The sequence below is a fragment of the Equus caballus genome, chromosome 22 (genome assembly GCF_041296265.1).
Source record: "Equus caballus isolate H_3958 breed thoroughbred chromosome 22, TB-T2T, whole genome shotgun sequence".
Classification (NCBI taxonomy): Eukaryota; Metazoa; Chordata; class Mammalia; order Perissodactyla; family Equidae; genus Equus; species Equus caballus.
Window position 1 is genome coordinate 2,971,052 of NC_091705.1, and position 6,004 is coordinate 2,977,055.

Genomic DNA, 6,004 nt, shown 5'->3' on the forward strand with positions numbered 1-6,004 from the left:
CCTGACTGCTCTCAGTCTGTGGAGGCAGAAGCAACCTAGAAACGAAGCGCCTTCTGCGTGGGAGTTAGCAGTTCTTCTTGGATGGAGGTCCGTGTCTGCTCATTCCAGGGTCTCCACTGAGATGAGGTCTAGAATAAGTGAAAGCCACTCACTTTCAAAAACGGAAATTGGAAGAAGTGAGATAGTCTGTGGCCGCCCCTGGCTCAGTGCCCAGCATGCAGTAAGTACGTGCCCCGAAACATCAGCTCGCCTTCTTGTCAGTTACCAACCATGTCGTGAAAAATAAAACCAATACTCCCAAAGCTGAAAATGGAGTCTGCTCAGGGTCCTGTACTTTCTAACAGCGATAATCCATAACTGAGTTATCAATGTATTTGATAATTGTGTTACCAAGGAAACATACTTTTGAATTACTAAGGCAATTCTAAGAAAATTTTTACAAGGAGTTTTTGGTTAACTAGCATTACACATGTTGTGGCCTCCTGGATTATGGTGGATGGAGTTTTACTCTGTTCCCTAAAAGTGGCATACCCTCCCACTCCTTCACTCTGTGTAAATCTAGAACAGAGTCAGCTAACTCTATCTCAAAGAGCTGGGAGTAAATATTTTCAGCTTTGTAGGCCAGATGGTCTTGTCACTACTACTCAGGCATGCTGTCGTGGAGCGCCCATGGACGCACATCAGGGAGAGGGCACGACTGTGTTCCAAAAAGAGGCTTCCAGGGGCCAGCCCATGGCCGAGTGGTTAAAGCTCTGTGTGCTCTGCTTTGGCAGCCTGGGATTTGAGGGTTTGGATCCTGGGGAGGGGACATACTCCTCTCGTCGGCCGTGCTATGGCAGCAACCCACATACAAAGCAGAGGAGGACTGGCACAGATGTCAGCTCGGGGACCATCTTCCTCACAAAAACAAAAGCATAAAACAAAAAAGAGGCTTCCAGGGTGGACCCTGGTTTGCTGACTCCTGCTTTTAGGGAGGTGCTATCCAGCAGAAATATGAGCCACATATGTGATACCCTTTTTAGTAGCCACATTTAAGAAAAGGCAAAAAGAAAGAGGTAAAATTAACTTTAATAATATATTTTATTTAACCCAACACATCTCAAGTATTACCATTTCAACATGTAGTCAATAAAAATGAGCCATTTTAGATTCTTTTTCCACACGGTCTTCAACATCTGGTGTGTGTTCCACACGGACAGCACATGGCACCTTGTAAGAGCTTCGTGGATAGAACACGTGTCCGGCAGCCCCGTCCTGGACAGCGTAGCTCTAGAGAGCGTATTTCACAAACCGTGTGAAGGTCGTCCTTGCTGGCTGGGTCAGTCTCCAATCAGCTCTCTGTTCCTTTCCTCTTTTGGAAACACATTGCTCAGGTCTTCTCCACATGAAGGGCCAGAGAGTATGATGGGGTAGGGTTGCATGTGTGTGTGTGCATGTGAATGTATGTATGTGGGTGCATGCGTGCATTTATGTGTGTGTGTGTGTATATGTGTGTGAGTGTGTGCATGCCTGTGTGTGACTGTATTTAGCAACCTCATCCTCTGTGGGAGGCAAGATTATGAGGATGCAATCCCTGTGCCCAGGGAGCCACCAGGGCCCAGAAAGTATAGTCAGAGGCACGATGCCCGCAGGCAGAGGCGGCCACAGTGTGGCCCACAGAAGTGAGGGATCTCGGAAGGATGGCGGGTTTTCATCATGCAGTGTGGAAAGGCTGGCAGCCATCTCAGGGCAAGGGCAAGGCACTGACGCCTCTGTGAAGGCCAGAAGCTTCTGGATGCAGCCAGGGAGGCGTGAGGACTCTGTCTGGGACCCAGTGGGAGGTTTGAGAAGGGGAGCGAGGCTTCGCTGGAGGAGTTCCGTGGAAAAGCAGATTGGGCAGCAGCCGCTGGAAGAAAGCGAGGCTGGAGCTGGGACACCTCCTGAGAGGCTCCTGCCTGTAGTAGGCGCAGAGACGATGGGGACGGGGACAGTGTGGGTCAAATGGGCATGGCGCTGTGGCCAGTGGGCTGCGGAGAAGCAGGCGGAGAGGCTGGGAGAGACAGGTGCCTGGGGAACTGTAGTGGTTTTTCCTGGAAGCTGGGCAGTTCTGAGGAAAGGGGTTGGGTGTGGGTTTGGTCCCGTGGAGAGACTGGTCTGCACAGATGTCTGGCTTCCCCTGATGTGCACCCCGTTCTTAGCCGGAGAAGGGACAAAGGGAGCAGGGAGTCATCAGCAAAGGAGTGAGGGTGGAAGCTGGGGTGGGAGGAAACTTCATAAGCAGCTCCTTTTCTTCAATGATATGGCTTCGATTTAATTTAAAGGTCACGTCAGCATCCTATTAATGAATGGAGATTAATTCCTGTCTCTTTACTTAACATCCTGACCCTTGTTATCAGGCATTTCCTCTGACATTTTCTAACATCAGGAGAATTTCTAAACTTTCTTGGGTACTCAGGAGGACTTCAAAGGCTTTTCAAGATACGGAAGTACTGAATATCCCCTTTCCTCATCCTGCAGCATGATTTAAATAGAATTGTGTCAACACATTGCATGGTGTTTTGTTTGAAGTCTGTGATGGAGACAATTTCATTCAATCTGTTGTGCTTTAGAAATGCTATAGGTCCGTCCTAGAGCACAGAAGTCATTTGGGACGTTTCCAGGCCTGCGGCTGCCAGCGAGAGGTCTTGTGATGGCCGGGAGGCCCCAGCTTTGCTGGTCTTTTCTGAATGTGTCAAATGGGGGTGAGATGTGGACCCTGTCCCTGGATTGGCACCTCTGTTCCACAGAGACAGAGGGTTGAGGCTGGTCCTTCGAGGCGGGGGTGGGAAGAGGACCTGTGAGAGGACTTTTCCTCCCTGTCCCTTAAAACAGCGAAGCATCCAGTTTTGGGTTCTATGTAAAGTGTAGTTTTGGGGAAAACAACTGACCCACAGCGTGAGATCTGATTCTCTTTTTCTTCCTAGGGAGGACACGTGACGTGGGTGGACATTATCCCAGGTGGTTGAGCCCTGCTTGACTCTCTGTTTCACCAGCCACGTCACCTGCAGGGGAGCCCACAGGTGGAGATGGCAGAGCCTCTGAAATGCTCCCCTGAATGGTTGGGTCACTGCATGGAGGACAGCGCCTGGAAGAACCATCCGGATGCGCGGCGGCCTCTGAGGGAGCAGGAGATCAACGTTCTCTGTGTTAAGTTCCTGGTATCTTGGGCTTCTTCGTTTCTGCAGCATGGCTTCTCCTAGTCCTGCCATTAACTCTGTTAAAAATGGCTTTGCCTGGCCAAAGTCCTTTCCAGCTCCACGAGCCCGGGGCATTCTAAATTTCTTTTCCACATAGAGAGTTTTTATTATTCTTTGGCTACAAATTGAGAGGCATCTCCATGCTGCGCAAGCAACAGAATGGTACTGATGAGAGGGAGCAGAACCAAGGAACTGGAGGGACTTGCAAGGCCTGGTGGGTCAGTGCTAGCTGAAGGCAACCGAGTGTGAGGGTGGCTAGAGGGTCTTTGAGGGAGGAGCCCGCGGAGGTCTGGGCCTTACAGGGAAGCCTGGAGGCAGGTGGCAGGGGTCCGAGCATGAAGACCAGTACGCAGCAGCTCTGTGCTAGGATCCAGAAGAATGTCTCCCGGAGGGGCAGGTGTGTTCTATACATCAGAGATCCAGGGTTCCAGGTCTGGCTGCTGCTTCTCTCTCAGGACAAGAGAATGAGGGTAAAGACTAAAAGGCATCGTGGTGTTTCCAGTGGGCTAGATGCTTTACGTGTGTTCTCGCCACTTGTTACCACCTCCCTGCCAAGTAGGGAGATGATCTCTATTTCGCTCACTAGAGAAATGCAGCTTCGAGAGATTAAATGTTTAATGCGAGTGTGATGCCAAGACCTCTACCCTTTCCTCCACACCAAGCTGCTTGGCCAAGGAGAGACTCCTGAACAAGGCTGGAGGTGGAGCTATGCTGTCAACAAGGTGGATTTGAGGGAGCATCAGCGCGGTGTCCTGCCCAGGGGTCTTAAACTCTGGCACACTAGACCAGAAGACTTTTCCCTCCTGGGATTGTCTGGCCGGGGACTTTGGGGATGGGTCTGATACTGGGGCTGCCTTCTTCTTTATCAGTCTCCTACTGACCAGTGGCTTCAGTGCAGCAATGGGGAGCAGGCCCAGTTCACTTGTCTTCTGATCTCAGTGAAACTTCTCCTTTGCAGCAAGGGTGTAAACTACATTGATGAGTTCCAGTTGTGAGCAGTGCTGGGCTCACCAGACGCTCTTTGGTGCCTCCACCCATCCTGGACTCCCTGTCTTCAGTTGCTCTAGAAGCAGCGCCTACAGGGCACAGCTCCTCTTCAGAGGGCTGCTTCCAGGGTCCTGGCGCTGCTCTGCCTGCCAGCACAGAGCTGGAGGCTGAGCACTTCCCTTGCTTCCAGGCCACCTATAGCCCCCAGGAAAAGCCTGACTGTGGGAATAGGACAGGCCACCTGTGCCTGGAGTCCTCACTCTGAGCTGGACTCACACCCTAGGGCGCCTTCGGGAGTGGCTTATGGCGGGGTCTGGGTGACTTCCCCTGAGTCTCTCCAGTGTTTGACTCCTCCTCCTTCCCTGTCCCATTTCTCCTCTCCTTTGCTTGTTCCCCCTGGGAGCCCTTCCTTTAATAATCATTGCCCACTGATCTTCGTCTCAGGGGCATCTTCTGGGGAACTGACGTAAGCCACACACCTCTTAAAACCATACCATGGTTTTTGACATAAAACCTGTTGTTCTGATGGAAGGATGAGATGTGTGTGGGTCCAAGGGGGAGGGAGGTTAATAATTTGTATCCTTTTAACTTGAGATTCTTTAAATGTTTGACATTCATTTCATGGGAGTGGGGTGGGAAGAAATGACTCTCTTACTAATAAAAGCTGCAGCCAGAATCAGATTCACTGGAGCAGAGTCAACATTCTGAAATATCCAGCAGGGCATTCCCCTTTTTCTGTACTTCCTGTTCTCTCTTCAGTTGTCTTCAGAATTTTCTAAGCAAAATAGCCTCTCAGGAGGCTGTTTAAGGGATCAAATATAGTTGCGAAAATGAATCACTATTTTCTGATACACAGCATTGGCCACGCTTTATCTGCTGTCAGAAATTCTGAGATGATGACAGCTGCTTTCTCCAGTGACTGCAGCTCTAAAGAGAAAGATGTGGGAGAGAAATAAAATTTCTTCATATAATGATCAGGCATAACAATCTCCCAATGGCCTCATTTTAAATACATTTGAGAAAAGTACAATTTCTGAGAAAAATCTAAAGTCTTTCCCTTACCTGCCAGCAGGGTGGGCAGCTGGGGGGACCCCAGGGCATCATAGAGCAGGGCTGGGTCAGACTCTCGCTCCACCTGGAGAGTCTTCGAAAGGAGCCAGAGAGCTTGGGCGCTTGTCCTTTCCCTACGCTCCGTGACCTGGAGGAGAGAGAAGAGACACTGCTGGCACCAGGGGTAGAGTGCCAGGTGGGTCATTGTGGTGGGGGAACTGACACCCTTCACTCTTGCCCTCTGCTGGGCATTTGTATTAGCTCACTGCATCCTCACAGCTGCCCTATGAGGGAGGGGCTACTATTGTGCTCACGTCACAGGGAGGTTAAATGTCCTGCCCAAGATCACACAGCTAATGAATGACAGAGCTGGGATTTGAAGCCAGGCAGCCTGGCTCTGTGTCTGTGCTCTGAATAGCAACCCTGTGTGTGTGATCTGGCAAAGGGGCAGAGAGGCAAGAGCTGCCCATAGGAATGGAGGTTGCCAACCCCTTGATCGTTGGTGAATTTGCTGGTTCTTCCTCCAGCTGCTGTGACCCACACAATGCCAGACACAGTGTTTTCACTTGACAGCCAAACCACGAGCATGTCCTGGCCCGCAGGCAGGCCGCTGCCATGCAGGAGCCACCAAGGAGCTGGGGTCCACATCGGGGTGGATCTGGCAAAAGGGGGAAGGGTCATGTCTAGTAGGAACTGCAGATGACAGGCTCGGGGTGCCTTAGAGATACTCTTAACGAGGGGAAGGTTTGGGA

The 6,004-nt window shown here is 50.9% G+C and overlaps 1 long non-coding RNA gene across 1 annotated transcript in view; it reads left to right on the forward strand.

Annotated features, from left to right (window-relative positions):
* LOC106782381 (uncharacterized) overlaps positions 1 to 4,881 on the forward strand; it is a 61,938-nt gene extending 57,057 nt beyond the window's left edge. Inside the window, exon 7 of the long non-coding RNA XR_011430813.1 lies at positions 2,943 to 4,881. This is a non-coding gene — a long non-coding RNA (uncharacterized lncRNA). The remainder of the gene's footprint in view (positions 1 to 2,942) is intronic.
* The last annotated feature ends 1,123 nt before the right edge of the window (positions 4,882 to 6,004 follow it).